This window comes from Perognathus longimembris, chromosome 3 (assembly GCF_023159225.1).
Source record: "Perognathus longimembris pacificus isolate PPM17 chromosome 3, ASM2315922v1, whole genome shotgun sequence".
Lineage (NCBI taxonomy): Eukaryota > Metazoa > Chordata > Mammalia > Rodentia > Heteromyidae > Perognathus > Perognathus longimembris.
In genome coordinates, this window is record NC_063163.1 from 93,358,171 (window position 1) to 93,377,301 (window position 19,131).

Here is a 19,131-nt window from a genome sequence, read left to right on the forward strand (position 1 = left end):
AGCCCAAACCAAGCTTTTAAAGACAATGGCCACATGTTTGGGTGGAGCCCAAACTTCAGCAAAACACTGTACATAAAAACAGCACCAAGATTAAGGCTCCTTTGGGGCTAAACAACATGATACATCTACATATTCCCCAAAGCAGGGCTCTTCTTCATCCACCCATTCAAAGGATGGCTTGTGGGCTGGGGATATGGCCTAGTGGCGAGAGAGCTTGCCTTGTATACATTAGGCCCTGGGTTTGATTCCCCAGCACCACATATACAAAAAATGGCCAGAAGTGGCACTGTGGCTCAAGTGGTAGAGTGCTAGCCTTGAGCAAAACGGAAGCCAGGGATAGTGCTCAGGCCCTGAGTCCAAGGCCCAGGACTGGCAAAAAAAAAAACACAAAAAAACAAAAAACAAAGGATGGCTTGTCTCACCTCCAGACTCTGGAAGCTGGGGGGATAGCCTCCATCACCTGGCTGGGCACCAGGATGGCTGTGAACTTCAAATGTAGAGACACAGCATGGGGATGAGGCAAGTGAGGGTGCTGAGGTTGGTGACATACTTCTAGGAGCAACAGGAGTTGGAATTTCCATTTCCAAACTAACTCTCTCCTTTCCTGCCCCAAATACATCACTGCTACTTCTCCTGGTCACTCAGCGGTTGACTTCAACAGCAGCAAAGAAGAAACCAGTAGAGTGCATGTAATTCATTTCCTCTCTCACTTCTTTTCTTTTCATTGCTTGTTACTCGGAATTGAAGTCAGACTGCTAGGAATGGAGGCAGGCACCCAGTCCTTGCATTTCAGATTCTTTTTATTTATTTATTTATTTTTTTTGGCCAGTCCTGGGCCTTGGACTCAGGGCCTGAGCACTGTCCCTGGCTTCTTCCCGCTCAAGGCTAGCACTCTGCCACTTGAGCCACAGCGCCGCTTCTGGCCGTTTTCTGTATATGTGGTGCTGGGGAATCGAACCTAGGGCCTCGTGTATTTGAGGCAGGCACTCTTGCCACTAGGCTATATCCCCAGCCCCGCATTTCAGATTCTTGAGGAGGCTCCCTGGCTTTTTTCTAGTGGAGGTGGACTAAGATCTTGTGCTTCCAGAGTAGCTGTGACAACTGGTGGCATCCTGCTCCTAGGTTTATATGCTGGAGATTCCCTAGTGGCAGTTTAGGGTGGTCTCCAGCTGTGATAATCCTGTCTCAGCCTCCCTAGTAGATTCTTAGTGTGAGCCATTCTGCCAGGCTTTTTCATTTCCTGTTCATCCTGCCTCTTTCTTGTTAGCTATTCTCTTCTCTTTTCTCCAGTTTTGATAATTTTCCTCCTCAAATACTTGATTTTGTACAGGCAATTGACACACACACACGCATACGTGCACACACACACACACACATCTTAGGATTTTTTTTTTTTTTTTTTTTTTTTTGGCCAGTCCTGGGCCTTGGACTCAGGGCCTGAGCACTGTCCCTGGCTTCTTCCCGCTCAAGGCTGCTAGCACTCTGCCACTTGAGCCACAGCGCCGCTTCTGGCCGTTTTCTGTATATGTGGTGCTGGGGAATCGAACCTAGGGCCTCGTGTATCCGAGGCAGGCACTCTTTGCCACTAGGCTATATCCCGAGCCCCACATCTTAGGATTTTAAAGGAAAGGACAGGCCCCATGTAATGGGTCCTCAGGTTATGTTTCTTATTGTGCAAAGACAACAGAATGTCTTTCAGCAGCTGGAGTTGGTCAAGACCTTACTGGACCACACAGACTTATTTATTATTGTCCTGTGGTCCATGATTGTACAAGCATTGTTGTGTGACACTTCAATATAGATAGGTCTACCATATCTATAAAATTCCTCCTGCCCATATATTATTTATTTAGAATTGCTCTGGTTTCTGCACCCAGAATGCACTAATGAATTGACCTAACAAACTTGCATTCCTGATAGGCAGGGGTTAGAAGGGTTGAGTCTCACCTGCTGCAGGGGGACCCAAGGAAGTCAGGTTCTGCTGAAAGCAGCCAGTTTAGACATATTTGGGTGTATGCAAACATGCCAACTGTGTACCTTCCAGATGTCAGCACTTTCTCATTCCTCAGATTCCTTTGGAAGACTGACATCTTCAGTGATGAGGAAGAGTGCTGAAGCCAGCCGGCAGCGAAAAGGGAATCTTGACTGAGGTGGGGGGGGCGAGGATTAAAGAAAAGGAAAAATACAAGACAAGAGAAAAAAGACAAGAGGCAAAGATGGGGTATGGGAGGTCTGCAGCTCAAGATTGTAACTCAAGTCTGCAACCATGTTTATTCTTAACTTCCAGTTTATATGCAGTTTGAAAACCAGGAAATCGCATAGGCTTAAAATTCCAGAACACAAAAAGGCTTGGAGTTAGCAATACCTGACGATAGCTAAGACAGGATGAGGTTAGTTAACATAAGAATGGACTCATGGCAGACATAGTGAAGCATTTCCGATTTTCCGTTAAGCTATGTCCTTGCATGTCCTTGAAAACATAGCCAGAGGTCAGAATGAGATTAGCTGCTGGCTGGGCTCCCAACAGAAGAGGAGAAACATGATGAGTTTATAGGCATAGTTCTAGTAGAAAGCAAGTAAGGACTCAAAATTATGCATTGATTACATAATTTTTCTTTTTTTTTTTTTTTTTGGTACCTCAAGAAACAGCAGCTGGGGCTGAGGATATGGCCTAGTGGCAAGAGTGCTTGCCTCGTGTACATGAGGCCCTGGGTTCAATTCCCCAGCACCACATATACAGAAAACAGCCAGAAGTGGCGCTGTGGCTCAAGTGGCAGAGTGCTAGCCTTGAGCAAAAAAGAAGCCAGGGACAGTTCTCAGGCCCTGAGTCCAAGCCCCAGGACTGGCAAAAAAAAAAAAAAAAAGAAAAGAAACAGTAGCTGCCTGGTACTAGTGGTTCATGCCTATAATCCTAGCTACTTAAGAGGCTGAGATCTGAGGACCTCAGATCTTGGGCAACAAAGTCCATAAGACATCTCCAATTAACTAGAAAAAGAAGAAGAAGAAAAAAGAGGAAGAGGAGGAAAAGGAGAAGTAGAGGAAGAGGAAGAAGGAGGAAGAAGAGGAGGAGGAGCAAAAGCAACAGTAGCAGAAAAAGAAGAAGGAGAAGAAAGGATGAGGAGGAGGAGGAGGAAGAATTAGAAGACAAAGAAGAAGAAGTGAAAGACTAGGATGACTCCATCTTGAAACTGCAACCATCTTGTTGTTTGGGTTAAGCTAAGAATAAACCAATTGGCCATAAAATTCCATTTCTCGGATGGACCAACAGGTTCGGGAATGTTCCAGCTACTTTGACCACCCTGGAATGTCGTCAGACCAATTTTAGAGAACCCCTAGCCCCGAGTCAATCAGATTTGTCCTCACACCCCAACCCTGCACCTGGCTCATGTCAATTAGATTTGTCCTCACACCCCAACCCTGCATCTGGTTCATGTCAATCAGATTTGTCCTCACACCCCAATCCTGCCTGCACCTGGTTTATGTAACTTTGTGATTTTTTCCTTTAAATACCCATGTAAAACTCTGCTCTCGGCCTTCCTCCTAACCTCCGCTGCGTCGAAGTGTAGGATGAGGTCCAGGCTGCAGCTCGCCTGAATAAAGCCTTGCTTTTGCATTTCGGAATGTCTCTCAGTGGTCTTCTTGGTGGTCTCCTTGTGACATGGGCATAACAGAAGAAGGAGGAGGAGGAGAAGGTGGAAGAGTAATGGACTTATGACTTAAGTCATAGAGCCTAGCCTTGAGCAAAGAAGCTCAGGACAGTTCCCAGGCACTGAGTTTAAGACCTAGGACAGGTGCACACACACAGTATGCGCACACACACAGAGAAAGAAATGCAGCAAAACTAAGTAGAGCCCAGATTGACTGCTGGTGTATGTAAGCATGCATATGAAAATAGGAGAGGTCACAATCTCCAGGCCATTAAGATTGTTGCAGGAAGAGATGTCTATCCTGTAGGCTCTGCTGCTGAGTGCCTGCCCCTTCAGCAGGTGAAATTACAAGGAGAGCCTGTAGGAGCTGGAAGGGCTACTAAGTGCCTGTTTTAAGAGGAGGCCTCTCATGTGCCCTTTGTGAAGATGCCGAAAGTGTGGTTCAGCTCTTGTACTGAGGATCTGTCCTGCCTTCCTAACTCCCCAAAGTCAATAGCCTTATGGCCAGAGATTCTCTCGATGTGTGAGACATTAGTAAATAATCCTGCCATTCCCATTTAGGGCCCCTGGGAAGTAAAGTGACCAGAGAAAAGAGCCAAGGAACCTTTGAGTGCCGCCAAGAGTGGGCTCCGTCTCCCAGCAGAAAGGCCTGGTACTCCTACAGAGCGATGTAGTGTATGACACGGGTGATAGAGACCTGACTGCTTCTCTGTAGTTGTGGAGGCCACAGTCAAAAACGTAATCTTTGTCACTTGTTTTATGTGATAATTCCAAGTCAAACATGGATCAATGTAAGGACCTCATTTGAAAGTACATACTATTCCACATTCGTTCATCAGGAATCTGGGAGCCTGAAGCTCCTCTAGTCCACAGGCATGGAGATGTCTTGATAACAGTATGGATCCAGGATAAAACAGCCACCTTCTGTTATATCCCGAGAGCAAGAGAAATCCATGGAGGCATAACTAAAGGTGGGAAGGGGTTTTATTTACAAAGGAACTTTATTTGCAGCCTAAAATTCAGAACCAGAAGAGCCCTCCACCTCCAAATACTGGCCTGTGACTACCTGGTCCTGGGCAACCAGAACCAGAACCCAGAACCAAGACCAGTCCTGACCAAACCTCCCTTCCTTAACCTCCAACAGCTTCAACCTCCAAACCCCTTGAGGAGCGAGCTTCCTTCTATTCCTCCTTCCTGCAGGCCTTGCTTCTCCTCAGGTCTCAGGCCTCCTCACAGGCCTTAGGCTTCTCTGTAAGCCTTGGGCCTCAGGGTTCTCCTCAGACCTCAGGCTTCAAACCTCTCCACAAACCTCAGGCTTCAGACTTCCCCACAGGCCACAGGCTCCTCTATGCTCTCTGCAGGCCAGTTCCTTTCTGTTCTTCTGGCAGGCACCACCTACTTTCCTCCCTCCTTCCTCTCCTCTTCTCCTCCTCCCTTTTTTTCCTCTTTCAAAGGGGAATGCACACACACACACACACACACACACACACACACTACAGTGGCACTAAAGCCAGTGTGGGGCAGGGCTTCCTTGGCTGCCCTTCCCACATTCTTGATGGTGCAGCAGCCCAATGCCATGTCCCCTCCTCGGGGGCAGTGACAACAGCAGGGACAGGACTTCCTGTCCCACTGGCTATTACACCTTCCAGGTCACTATTTCCTATGCTTGACATTAGGGGTTCACCGGCATGACATGGCTAAAGTTCCAGAGCCCATCACATCTGCAACCCTTTTTATATAAACTTGGTTTACTGGGGCTGAGTACTTTCTAGGCCTGATGGAGGAAGCGAATTTCAAGACTCAAACATTTCCTGGGCCCAATCTTGAATAGTTTTGAACACCGGCGCTTGTAGTTTGCTTTTCATTTGTCTTCATTTCTCCACGAGGAAATGATAAGGATCCACCTTCTCTCTCCAGAAGGCTGACCCTGTCCTCAAAAAGGACTGAGAAGAAGTGAGCACAAAGCTTTGCAAACTGTCCCTGAGAGTTCGGTGTCCCAATGCTACTCTCAGAGCAAAATTGCCCTGGTGGTCAAGGCAAGGCAGTCTAGAAGGGCTTTTTCTTCCTAGTTATAATTTTGTATTGAATAAGTATTTGTTTGTAAAATAAATAAATAAATAAATAAAAGGGAAGTCTTGAATTTATGAAAAAAGGATGCCAAAGCCAGCTGAGTTCAGGAGAAAGCTGTAGAGGGCAGGGGCAGGGGTTGAGCCAAGGCAGGCACATGGGAGGGGGAGTCCTGGCAGAACTCTGGGAAACTCTCCAAAGGAAAGGCTGAGGAAAGCAGGTTCTACCCAGGGTGGGCTGAAGATGACGACCCGCAGGTTCCAGGGAGGAGGGACCAAGGGACAGGCCACGGGCAACGAGTAGGAAGGTGGGGTGGAGCTAGGGCTCCAGGTCGCTGGGCCACGAATGCCACAGAGCCCGGGGGAGGGGGGATGCCCAGTAAAGAACAGGCTCAGAGGCTTCCATGCCCGGACGTCTTTCTCCCCATCTCAGGAAACCTCCACCTCTCCCTACCCCAACCCTTCTGTCGCCTCACTGTGTCCCTCACTCTCCTGACACCCCTGTCTCCCCTGATCCTTCTCCCCCTCTTAGTCCCCTGCCCGACACCCCTACTCCCAAGCCCCACCCCTCGCTGGGTCACAGGCCTACTCATCCCCACAGCCTCCCTTCCTCCCACCTCCCAATCCCGGGGCACGTCCGGTCCTGGACTCCCGTCCACTCCACCAAGATCTCGCGAGATTTCGCATGAGCGCCCGCAAACTGCTGAGTCATCCTCGGGTTCCTCGGGCTACAGCAGCCATAGCCGAGGCCTGGAGGACGCCTGGCGAGGCGCGGTGGGGAAGACACGGTAAATTCAAGCAGCGCCCTCGTCTCCTTCCCGGTGCCCACCCCGCCCTGGGTTCCCAGTTTTCCACCCGAAAGTGGGCTGTGGCCTTGCGGGGTGAAGCCAAGCGCACCCGCGGCCCACGTGAGCCGGCGGCCCGGCCCTGGGAAGGCGGCCACGGCCAGGGGTGTTGGAGCCAGGGGTGTTGGATGCCGTCCTTCAGCGATCCGGGGCCTCGGGGCGGGACGGGGTGCTGTCCTCTGTGGGCAGGGTATGGGTTTGAAACGGGGTGTCTCTCCTGGGGACCCTGCCTCTGCGCAGGCCTGGGGGTGGAGGCCGCCCTCAGAGGCTCGGGGTCCCAGAGCAGGGAGCGGGGAGAAGTGACGCGGGGCGGGACGGGGGTCAGCGACCCTCAGGGGAGGGTCACTTGTCACCAGCTCAGGTCTGTCACTCACATGGACCTCAAACTCAGCGAAGAGAAACGGGTGCTGAAGGCTCGGAATGTGGCCTAGTGGTAGAGTGCTTGACTTATATACATTGTTATGCCAAGTCGAGAAACGACGAGACGCAGACATTCCAAAATGCAAAAGCAAGGCAAGAATTTATTCAAGCGAGCCCTAGCTTGGGGCCTTGTCCTACCCACGGACACAGCGGAGGTTAGGAGGCAGCCTTGAGCTGCGATTACACAGAGCTTATGAAGGCAAAAGACAAAGTTACAGCAATCAGGTGTTTAAGCAAGCAAAATTACGGGTACAAATCTGATTGACTCAGGGTTCGAAGCATTCTAGGGGAAGTTAGAGTTAAGCATTCCCAGGCGTTTAGAGTTCTTGACCGGCTGGGCCCTAATAAGCTTGCCCTGGGTTTGCTCAGACAACAAAATGGGGGCTGCCTGGAAATGGGGTTTACTTCAACTTCTTCATTCCCCTTTCAACATAAAGCCCTGGGTTCAATTCCTCAGCACCACATATATAGAAAAAAGCCAGAAGTGGCGCTGTGGCTCAGGAGGTAGAGTGCTAGCCTTGAGCCAAAAGAAGTCAGGGACAGTGCTCAGGCCCTGAGTCCAAGCCCCAAGACTGGGGGCGAGGGAGTCTTGGAGCTGGGTGTTTGTGGCCCACACTTGTATTTCTAGCTGCTCAGGAAGCTGAGATAGGAGGATTGCAATTCACAGGAAAATCCGACTCCTATCTTTAACCACCCAAAAGCTAGAGGGATGTGAGCTGGGAATGCTGGGAATGTGGCATGCATGAAGCCCTGGGTTCAATTTTTCAGCACCACATGTATAGAAAAGGCTGGAAATGGCACTTTCGCTCAATGGTAGAGTGTTAGCCTTGAGAAACAAGAAGCCAGGGACAGTGCTCAGGCCCTGAGTTCAAGCCCCAAGACTAGCCAGAAAAAGGGGGAAAAAGCTCAGGGATAGTGGCTAGGTCCTGAGTCCAAGCCCCAGGACTGGCAGGCATGCAAGTGCACTGCTCACACAGGAGAGTTGGGCTGGATGTGGTATAGAACACTTAGAGTGTAGGACTTGGAAAGATAGAGAGTTCAAGGCTAGCCTGGTCTACATAGATATTTTGTGTCAAAATTAATCAATCAGTTAAATGAGGAGAGTCCTCCTGAGGTCAGGATGGAGTCTGCAGAGCTCAGTTTCCTCTGCAATTCTCCCAGGCCTACATTCCATAACCATATGTGTTAAAACCCAGTTTCCTTGCTTTTGGAGCATTTTCTTATTGCTGTCAGACTCGTGTGGAAGCTGGTGACTGGCAGGACAGGACATCGTGAGAAAGAAATATTGGAGTACTGGAGTGCAGTCTGAGTTGAGCTGGTGTGGAAGAAGTTATCAGGTAAGATGGTCCCCAATCATCTCAGTTACCTGGATATCACCTGTTAATGCTGATCTTTGTCATTGAGTAGCTAAAGAGACTCTCCATCCTGATGCATTTCTTAGGGAAGTAGGAAAAGTCTTTATTTTCCTAAATCATTTTTTTCCATTTTGCACAAATGTATTCTCTTGCTGTTTTGCAAGAAGGATCACTTAGCTGGGCAGTGTGGCTCATGCATGTTATCCTAACCACTTATGAGATGGGGACTGGGAGAGTGACAGAGACCATTTCAGCTAGTATACTGAGGATTGTTGTGTATGCCTATTATCTCAGCTACACAAGAGGCCCAGGTAGGAGGACTGCAGTCTGAGGTTAGCCTAGGACAATAACATGAGACCATACCTGAAAAATAACTAAGGGCTAAGCCTTAGCTCAAATGGAACAGTACCTGCTTCACAAACATGACATCCTGACTTCAAATCAGTTTTTTAGGAAGCAGCTCTAGTGTGTTGAGGACCCCATACTCAAGCTGTGGTCACATTCACAATGTCTGTTTATTATGCTAATTTGACTTGTTGGGGGTCAGTGGACCTGAGGTGGTCAGTCCTGGAAAACTGGTTTATCTTGGTTCACTCTCAGGTTATACATTTTCAACTACTCTAGCCTCTCATATCAGGTGGGATACACCTTGGCCTTGAATGGTTTCTGTGGTGTGTGGACACTGTAGGTCAGCAAGATGAGGTTGAAAAGCTCAGGATATTTTTGTTTACTTATCCACAATGAAGCCATCATTGTCAACCATCAGTTTTTGGAACTTCCATTTTTTCTTTCCTTTTCTTTTTTTCTTTCCTGTTCCCCTTTTCCCTGTTTCTCTTTTCTTTTTATTGATTTATTTTTGATGATTCATGAGTTTGAACTCAAAGCCTGCTGCTTCTTGGTAGGCAAGCAATGTACCACTTGAGCTATATGCCCCCTTAGTCCTTTTGCTTTTTGTTTTTCAGGTAGGGTTTGTGATTTTTCCCAAGCCAGTCTTGGACCATGGTTAAATATCACTGGGAGGCTTCAGTAGTTGAAAATATGTACCTGTACTTCTTCAGTATCCAGGATTATAGATGTGCACATTCTTGTTCAACTTGCTTTGTTTGTATTCTTCCCTTTTGGAGTAGTAGTAGGCTTTGAATTTGTGTTCTGTACTTGGTAGGCAGGTACTCTTTTGCTAAGCCATATCTCCAGTTCTTTTTATGAAATGGTTATTTTGAAATATTGTCTTTGTTTTTTCTGTGTCCACATTTGGACCTGGATTTGCCTTTGTTTTTTGTTATTGTTTTTGTTTTGTATCCCATCACAACTGGGATGATAGCCATGTGCCATCACACTTCCTTAGGGATGGAGTCTCCTGGACATTTTTTCATGGGCAGGCCTGTAACTGTGATCCCTCCCAGTCTCGGCCCAACATTGAAGACTAAAGAAAAATAGTTCACTATTCTAATGGAATTTAGTTTTCATAGCACTAGAAAAATATACATTATACTTTTTAGATGCTTAATCAAAATCAACACACATGCAGATTCGCTTTTTCTTGTGTCACCAAGATTTAAATGAGGCAGTCACATTGCAATGTTTATATTGCCAGCCTATACAATAGTTTTAGAAGGTTGCACAGGTTGCATTGATGCTTCTAATAGTAAATGAGTGGAAATCAATAAAGCGAAAACCAGACACCAAATAGTCACTTTAATCCTTGAAGCAAGGATCTTTGGGAAAAGTGTTAAGTTTTTCTTCCTACTTTATGGAAAAATCAGGACCAGTGTTCATAAAAAGGTAAAAAATGTCTATATCCTTTTCAAGTTAGGATATAAAGTGGATAAAATTTTTGGAATCTTAAAATTCTTTCTCTAGTCTCTATTTAAGAAGATACTCATCCATATATAATGCCATAAAGTAAAACAACGTTCATAAGTAGACTTCATTTGACACAGAGGCCATAAATATTTCTTCTGTGTACCTAATGCTTCTATATAGAGGCGCAGCTGTAGGACATAGACTTCTGGTTTGTCTCCCTGTTTCCAGGACCATTAGAACTGCTGAATCTTTCTCTAGGCTTTTAGGTTAAAAACAGGTTTTTGTTTTGTTTGGTTGGTTAGGTTTTCTTAGCTGTAGTGCTCAATTCTTGTTGAGTTTTTGCCTTGATGAAATCCATTTGTACAATTAATTTATGCTATAATTTTAAAACGTTAAATAAGTTTCTCTCAATCCCTGTGGGATTATTACACATAAAACTTACATGAGTTTTAAGTTCTACTTAGATCATATCCCCAAGTTAACTCCTCTGTATAAGCAGGTATTTTGACATTCAGAAATAAACAGATCCCAAACAGTTCTAATAAAGAAGTATTTCAGAGAAGTATAATTTCAAACTTTTCCTCTAAAACAGGCCATTTCAGCTTTTATGCTCTTGGTACTTGCTTTCCAGGAGGACTGGAATTAGAGTTGTGAGTAGATGTAGGATGATGACAGTGGTTATATTGCTGCCTCCTCATCACTGGGCCAGCAGAGATATGAGTGTGTTTTTTGGCCAGAGTACAGAATGGAATTTCAGTAAACAGATCTCCACTTTTGCTACACCAATGACATTGGGATTGAGTTGGTCATTCAGAAGGGGTGAGGCGAGAAGATGAAGTTACTCATGCTTGGGCTAAGAAGACTTTCTTGTTGCATGAATGTTTTCTCAGCATTTTTTTTGCAACAGTTTCATCAAGAAGACCATGTGTGACCCATCGAGACTCCTGGAGCTGGCTGAGCAGAGCCTGCTGAAGGATGAGGCCTTAGCCATTGCTGCTCTGGAAGAGCTGCCTGTGGAGCTCTTTCCATCTCTGTTCACAGCAGCCTATGCTGGGAGACACAATGAGGTCCTGAAGGCGATTGTCCAGGCTTGGCCCTTTGCCTGCCTTCCTCTGGGGACTCTGATGAAGGAATGGCAGCCTCACCAGGAGGCCTTCCAAGCTGTGCTCAGAGGGCTGGATACACTTCTTACTCAAGAGGTTCGCCCTAGGTGAGGAAGACTCAGCAGCTTGGGAATATGAGAATGACAGATGGTGTCAGAGGTATGGAGAGCATGGCCTTTGGAGGGTGCTGGTAAAGAAGCAATTACTGATATCTCTTAGAATAAGCTATCAGGTCATGCATAGGGGACTTAAGGAACATGTCTGCCCTCCTTCCCAGTGGCACATAAAGTTATAGGAAACAGAGGCTGGGGATATAGTTCAGAGTGGTAGAGCCCTTCCCTAGCACTTGTGAGGTCTGGTGTTCAACCCCAGATGGGTAGACAAACATACACCAGGGAGGATCTAAGGGCAAAGTTATCCTTCTAGAAGAAATGTCCAGAGGAAAAAGCAGAATCCAAATAGAGGTGTGAACAGCAACTAATGACTAGGTTTTTGAGTAGAAGTTCAAGTTAGACACTTTATGTTTGCCTGTATTCTGAGACTCTTTTTATTTTGAATTAATCACTTGTTTTCACCACAGGAAATGGAAACTGCAAGTTCTGGATTTACGCCAGAAAACTCCTCAAGACTTAGAAACTTTATGGACTAGAACCAGGGATGGTCTGTGCTTACTGCCAGAGGCTGCCCAGCCACTGATGAAGAAGCAAAAAGTAGGTGATTCTGGAAGGGGAGTGAAACAACCCTTGGCTCCTGTGCAGGTGCTCATAGACCTGTACCTCAATAAAGGAAGCCATGATGAGTTGCTCACTTCCCTTATTGAGAAGGTCAAGCAAAGGAAAGGTTTACTGTATCTAAGCTGCAAGAAGCTGAGGATTTTTGAAGTACCCTTGCAGAATATTAAGATGATCCTGAAGATGGTACAGCTGGACTCTGTCCAAGATTTGGAAGTGAGCTTTACCTGGAAACTGCCAATTTTTGGGAAGTTTGCTTCTCATCTGGGCCAGATGCATAATCTGCGCAGACTCATCCTGTCCCACATCCAGATATCTCCCGGTACCTCCTCAGAGGATGAAGAACAGTGTGTCAACCAGCTAAGCACTCAGTTCCTCTGTCTGCATCACCTCCAGGAGCTGCATTTGGAATCTCTCGTCTTCCTTCAAGGCCGCCTGCACAATGTGCTCAGGTAAGAGATAGCACAAGTCATGTTTATTTCAAGAATGAGTGTCTATTCTGTGCCAATCGCAAGCAATATGATCCTGGATGTCAAGAAATTGTCTTGTTCCTATGTATGATGTCTGTCACCAGACTGCTCTTGAAAAGGCTAGAGGTTATCTTAGTCCCTTTCCTTTTTTGTTGCTAATAGTAGAAAAGAAAAGGCTACGCACATCATTTCTAAGTTGGGGTTTTGTTGTGTTTTTGTTTTTTTCCCCCTATCAGTTGTGGGGCTTAACTCAGAGCCTGTGTGCTGTGCCCAAGCTCTTTTGCTCAACTAGTACTCTACCACTTGAGCTACAGTGCCATTTCTGTTTCTCTGGTGGTTAATTAGAGATGAGTCCTGTGGACTTTCTTGCTCAGAATGGCATCCAGTTGTGATTCTCAGATCTCAGCCTCCTGGGTAGCTCAGATTACAGGTGTGGATCACCAGCACCTGGCTCTGTTATTTTTATAATAATTATTTTGTTTCTCAGTTCTAGTCCAAGACAAATAGGCTGCACCCAGTTATAGCCTTTTTTTCTGGCAGAGTCCTAAAGCAATATAGAATGTCCTGACTAAAGAGACTTAAGAGATATAACCAAACTGGATGTGGTGCAAACCAAACTTGTCATTCCAGCATTTGTGACGCTTGGTAGGAGAGTGCCCTTGAGGCTAGCCTGGGCTACATAGTGAGACTGTGGCTCAGAAAGTAAAAAAAGCAAAAAGTCAATAAAGAAAGGGGAGGAGATAGATAGACAAGGATAGACACAGACAGATCCATGTAAACCTAGTCAAACCAGTTTTTTTTTTTTTTTTTTTTTTTGGCCAGTCCTGGGCCTTGGACTCAGGGCCTGAGCACTGTCCCTGGCTTCTTCCCGCACAAGGCTAGAACTCTGCCACTTGAGCCACAGCGCCACTTCTGGCCGTTTTCTGTATATGTGGTGCTGGGGAATCGAACCTAGGGCCTCGTGTATCCGAGGCAGGCACTCTTGCCACTAGGCTATATCCCCAGCCCCCAAACCAGTTTTTTTTAATAGAGAATTTTCCCTTGAGATAGCCCATTGATCCATTAATTGAAAGATTGGATTAATTCATTCCTGAAAGTACAGCCTTAATCATCCCTTTGAACATCCCACATGAACTTCTTTAATATAGCATTATGAGGGCTCCATTTCAATATGAATTTGGGGAAGAATGGACCATCTTCAGTTATAAACCAGGATAGATGGTATTGTTGGCAGTGACTGCTTGCTAGGAAACTATTGGGGAGTTGGGTTTGCAAATTCTTTTTTTTTTGGCCAGTCCTGGGCATTGGACTCAGGGCCTGAGCACTGTCCCTGGCTTCCTTTTTGCTCAAGGCTAGCACTCTGCCACTTGAGCCATAGCGCCACTTCTGGCCGTTTTCTGTATATGTGGGGCTGGGGAATTGAACCCAGGGCCTCATGTATACGAGGCAAGCTCTCTTGCCACTAGGCCATATCCCCAGCCCTGCAAATTCTTCTTTAATAATTGAGTTTAAATTTAGAAGATCATAACTAAGATGGAGAGCATTGAAGAAAGTAAATCACTTCAAGTATTGAGTTTTAGATGAGACCCTACCCTCAACCAGCATTGTCAGCATGAGCGTCTTCCTTCAAATCGTCCTCAAATTTCTTGTGTGTAGTGTTGTTTTGAACTCCATATAAGGGAGTAGGTGGGAAATGCATGATTCTGGAGGTAAAGGGCGTGAGGAATTGTCAACAATTATAGGTGGTTTGCTGATAACACAAGGACCTGAGGTTGGTGCCTGTCAGCTGGAAGGGCCCTTTAGATGCTGCTGACCTCCCAGGTTTGTCCTTCCTAAAAACATTTTCTAGTAGCATCATTGTGTAAAGCCATCCACATGACTTGCTGACACACTGGCTGGAAGGAAGTCTGAGTTGTGATGAGAAGATTTTCTTCTTTAATTTTCCCCTAATTTATAATTGAAAGTATTTCCAGATGTGTCTCTGAAACCAAAATAAACTAATGCCCCCAAGACATAGGCTCAGGCTTTTTTCAGAGTATGTTCCATAGTCATCTTGTTTAGCACCCAGATCCCTAAACTGTGTGTGTTTTTCTCTGCTCAGAAGATAAACAAAAGGAGAGTTAGACATTTCATTCCCTTGACCCAGCTCACAATGTCGGAAGGACTTTGCCTAACCTTGGACTTCCTTGAATGCCTCTTTACAATATGTTATATTAGAGACTGACTATCATTAAGAATAGGTCTTCCCCACTGGCTGCCACCCCACCACCACTAGTTCCCAGCACTAACTGTTTTGTCTCTCCTCAGATGCCTGGTGAGCCCCTTGAAGATTCTTTCGGTCACCAGTTGCCTGCTTCTGGAATCAGACTTGATGAATCTGTCCCAGTGCCCCAACACCAGGCAGCTGATGGAACTGAATCTTAACAGGGTCAGCCTGAGTAATGTAATTTCTGAGAGCATTGGAGCTCTGCTGAAGAGTGTGTCTGCCACCCTCCAGAACCTGAGCTTAAATGAATGTGGCATCATAGACTCTCAACTCACTGCCATTCTACCTGCCATATGCCAATGCTCTCAGCTTACAGTCTTCACCTTTTCTGGGAACCCTGTCTCCATGTCTGTTCTGGAAAGCCTTCCACATCATACCATTGGACTGACCAAGCTAAGACGTGTGCGTTATCCTGCCCCACGTGAGAGTTATGAGAATGCTGATGATATCAACCACCTGGGGATGCTTGCTCACCTACAAGCCAGGCTGATGCAGGTGCTGCGTGAGTTAGGGCATAACAACGTGGAGTGGCTTGGTGCCAACTCTTGTCCCCATTGTGACTGGCCTTTGTATGACCCATAACCCAACCTGTGCCCCTAATAGCTGCTTGCTTAGCTGGGCACATGTATCTACAGTTACTTTTTGGGCACATGGAAGCTGAAATTCTGAGCATAAAAAAGTACATCTGAACAGAGCACAGAAGCCACAGTTTCAAATAATGACTCAGGGTGAACAGGAAAAGGAAAGGGGATCAGGAATGGAAGGCAGACATTGACTTAGGGATTTGGGATCCTTGGAAGACATATCCTATAGAATTAAAAATATGAATCTGAATTTGTAGAGTGGGATTTGGGGGAGGGAGATATGTGGGAATTGTTCCTGTATGGATGATTCTAAAGAAATGGCCATTCAATTAAAAGGCAAGAACCTTAATGTAAACCATTTTGTATATTGTGTGATAGTTGAACCTGCTTTTGCTGTTTAGGATATGTGGATTTTCTGAAGTTGAGCATTCATAAAAGAATTTACTGAAATAAATGATAAGGAGAAATAGGTTTATTAGGATACTATTACAGAGAAATTCAGGGAAGCTAGGCAGAGTGTAGTGCTGCTGCACCAAATGAGGAAGGAGCAGGTTTCTGTGGGCTTTTTTCTGATTATCTTTATGGGCCTTGCTTATTGGTCATCAATTAGAGTTAGTCTCAAAAGGGACCATCTCACCAACTTGGCCTCTTACTTTTTGCCTTTCATCTGGCCCATTTCATGAGCTTGGCTTTCTCCCATATTTGGTTTGACCCTGGGTATTTTTCTGTCTGACACTACTCCTTAAGGGAAAACTTTTTTTTTATTCCCACTGATAAAAGAAGAAAACCAACACTGGCTTTAGTGGTGTGCATGTCTCACGTGTAGCTGCTTTAAGCTGAGTAGGGTCTTCCAGATGCCTCTCCCCAACTACTTGCTGATTGGCAGAGGCTAATTAGGGAGCAGTCCACAAAGCCAAGGCAGAAGCCAACTGGATTTGTGGAAGTCAAATTTTATGGATGCCTGGTCCACAGGACTAAGAGACACTGAAGATCACACAGTTTGGGATGCTATAGCATGGTATGTAACTTTGGCCTGGAGACATGAAAAAATACATCTGGTTAGAAGGTTAAAGTAAAAAAGGAACAAAATAGATAAGAGGTCCCTCCCATGAACAAGTGCCCAGGATAACCAAGACCAAGTATTTTCCATGAAATTTAATGGATCTTCTTAATCTAGTTTGCTCATAGGAACCTATTATTGCTGTGTGATTGTCCATCTACTAAATAAGAAACAAGGGTATTAGTCAAAGTCTAGTGAGCAGCATGGCTTCTGGGAATAAGTCACACTTCCGTGGAAACTGCTTATCCAAGTGTGTGAAAACCAGTAGAGTATTTTCCCATATAGTGTGCCCAAAGAGGCTGTCTCAAGATGTTTCCCAAGACATGTAAAGGAAACATCTGCCTCCAAGTTGGGACAGTGACAACAATGTTTTATACAAGTCTTAATTTAGTAAGCAAAGAGTTTGGCACTAGACAGTGTAGCAGCAACTGCATTTAATGAAGGTACCAACTTCTAAGAAGCTCCTGTTTGGTTTGGCTCTAAGACCAGTGCAGAATTGATGTACACCCTGTTGTATACCACCTCCTAGTGTTCAAAGAGCAGAACTGATTCTGCTAACTCCTGATAGCACAGAGAAAATCAGACTCTGGGAAAGTTGTTTCTATGTACTCAACTGGCCTAAACAAAAACTGTCAGGCCATGGAAAGGTTGGCTACATGTTGCTGCATTCTGGCATATTCTCACACAGAACAGCTAACTAGAGGCTTTCTGCAAGATGGAGTTATTCTTTATTATTAGTATTGCCTTTAGTTGTACAGAGGGATTTCAAGTCAGGATGTCAGTGTGTCTTGGTCAATATCACCACTTTTATAATTCTCAGTCTCTCCCAAACCCACGGATCCCCTCCATTTTCCTAGTTTTTTTCATATATATTGTATATAATGACTGTATTCTCCCATGCTTCCTCTCTTCATTTGTCTAACCCTTCAGTTTAACTTGTCCCACTCCATATACCTCAGGTACCAGGCTTACTACAATTCTTTTCCAGTAATGGGATTTAAACTCAGGGCCTGAGAGCTGTCCCTGAGCTTTTGTGCCCAGCTCTGCTATTCATTCTGTTAGACTATAAGTGAGTTGTTCAAAGGAGTTATGCCACTGGAATTTTCCCCTTCATATACCATACTTTATGCATATGACCCTGTTTATGTTTACATACATATTTATAAATTAGACTTAAACATATAAAAATATATGTCCTTTGTCTCTCTAGTCCTGACTTCATAACATTTATATAATATTTGACATGATACTACTTCACACAATACTTAACATAATAAAACTTACTTTATTTTTTTCAGGTTTTATGTATTTACAAATGATGTAATATAGAAAGGATGCTTCTTGATGGGTGAGTAAAATTCACGTGTGTGTGTGTGTGTGTTTATTGTCTTCCTATCATCTATCTTTCATCTCACACTTTGATCCATTTGTCCACTGAGGGGTTCTGTTTCCATACCTTGAATATTGCAATAAGGGAACATAATGGTACACATGGCTTTACTATATCCTTGAAATCTTGTGATTTCAGGATTAGCATCAGTGAATCATAGGGTAGTTGTATTTGTTTGAGGAGTCTATAAACTGGTTTCCACTGTGGTTCTTTCTAAGATTCAGAGGACTAGTCTCTCCGTGTCCTCCAGACACCTCAGCAGCATGCCCTGCTGGAGTCAGATCCTACCACATTGTACAAGTCTCTTCAGAGTCCCCAACCATTTTCATCACACCCAATGGAAAGGCCCTGCCTCGTGATTAAAGTGTCCACTGTACCTTCTCTGTAGTCCTTGACATCTAGTCATTGCTTTTCGGCCTCTGTTGTTTTATGTCTTCTTGGTACTTCATTTGGCATTGTAGGTGCATCCACATTATAATGGTTCACAGCTAAATACTATTTATTGCATGCATCGTACATACATTTTATTGTTTTGTTAAACACTTGGGTCCTTGGCTCACTGTGGCTACCTTGTTATTACCATTTATTACTATTACTAATATACATGCCTCTGGTCCTAGACAGTAAGAAAGCTGAGATACAAAGGATTGTGGCTGGAGGCTAGCCTGGGCTCACTAGACACCATCTCCAAAATAATCAGCAAAAGGCAAGGTAGAGGTGAGGTCAAAGGAGTCTTAAAGCAACAATAGAGAAACCTTCCCATGCCCTAGGACATAAATCTCCACAGAGACATCTTTTGGTAGGCAGTTACCAAGTACATAATCCAAGGAGGGGAAGATGTTGAGGAAAATCCCACCACCTCCAATAACATCTCACATTTATGTGCACGCACCCTTGGATCGGGCATCATTTGGTAACAGGGTCGCTTCCAGGCTCCCAGGGAAATAATACCTAGCCTGTGTAATGCACATGACCTAAAGTTCTTACCTGGATTCAATTGCTAAGATTAAAAAAAAAAAAATCCCTAAACGTCTACCTCAGAAAACGAATGACAGGAGTAGTCTTGGGGCAGGGGTGCGCGTTCGCAGCTCGCCGGGGAAGATCGGCAGTGGTGAGAGTGGGTTCAGGAGAGCCTGAGAGCGTGGCGCGGCGCAGTGGGAGAAAGTGGCCATCTGGAGGACGATGGCGGCTACTTGGGGCGGAGTGGAAGAGTTTTTGGCTTTGCGTGCGTGCGTGCCTTGGAGAACTGAGCTCGCTTTGGGCTAGCTTGGTTCTGCCCGGAGCCTCCCCTCCACCCGGCGCGCCGAGTTCGCCGTCCCAAGCCAGCGCGCGAGCTACGTGGAGAGCATTCCGGATCCGCGCCCCGCGCCCGGAGCCGCCCCCGGCTGCCC

At 45.5% G+C, this 19,131-nt stretch overlaps 1 pseudogene; it reads left to right on the forward strand.

The window, feature by feature from the left end:
- Window positions 1-11,059: 11,059 nt before the first annotated feature.
- LOC125347751 lies at window positions 11,060-15,306 on the forward strand (annotated as a pseudogene).
- Window positions 15,307-19,131: the final 3,825 nt, after the last annotated feature.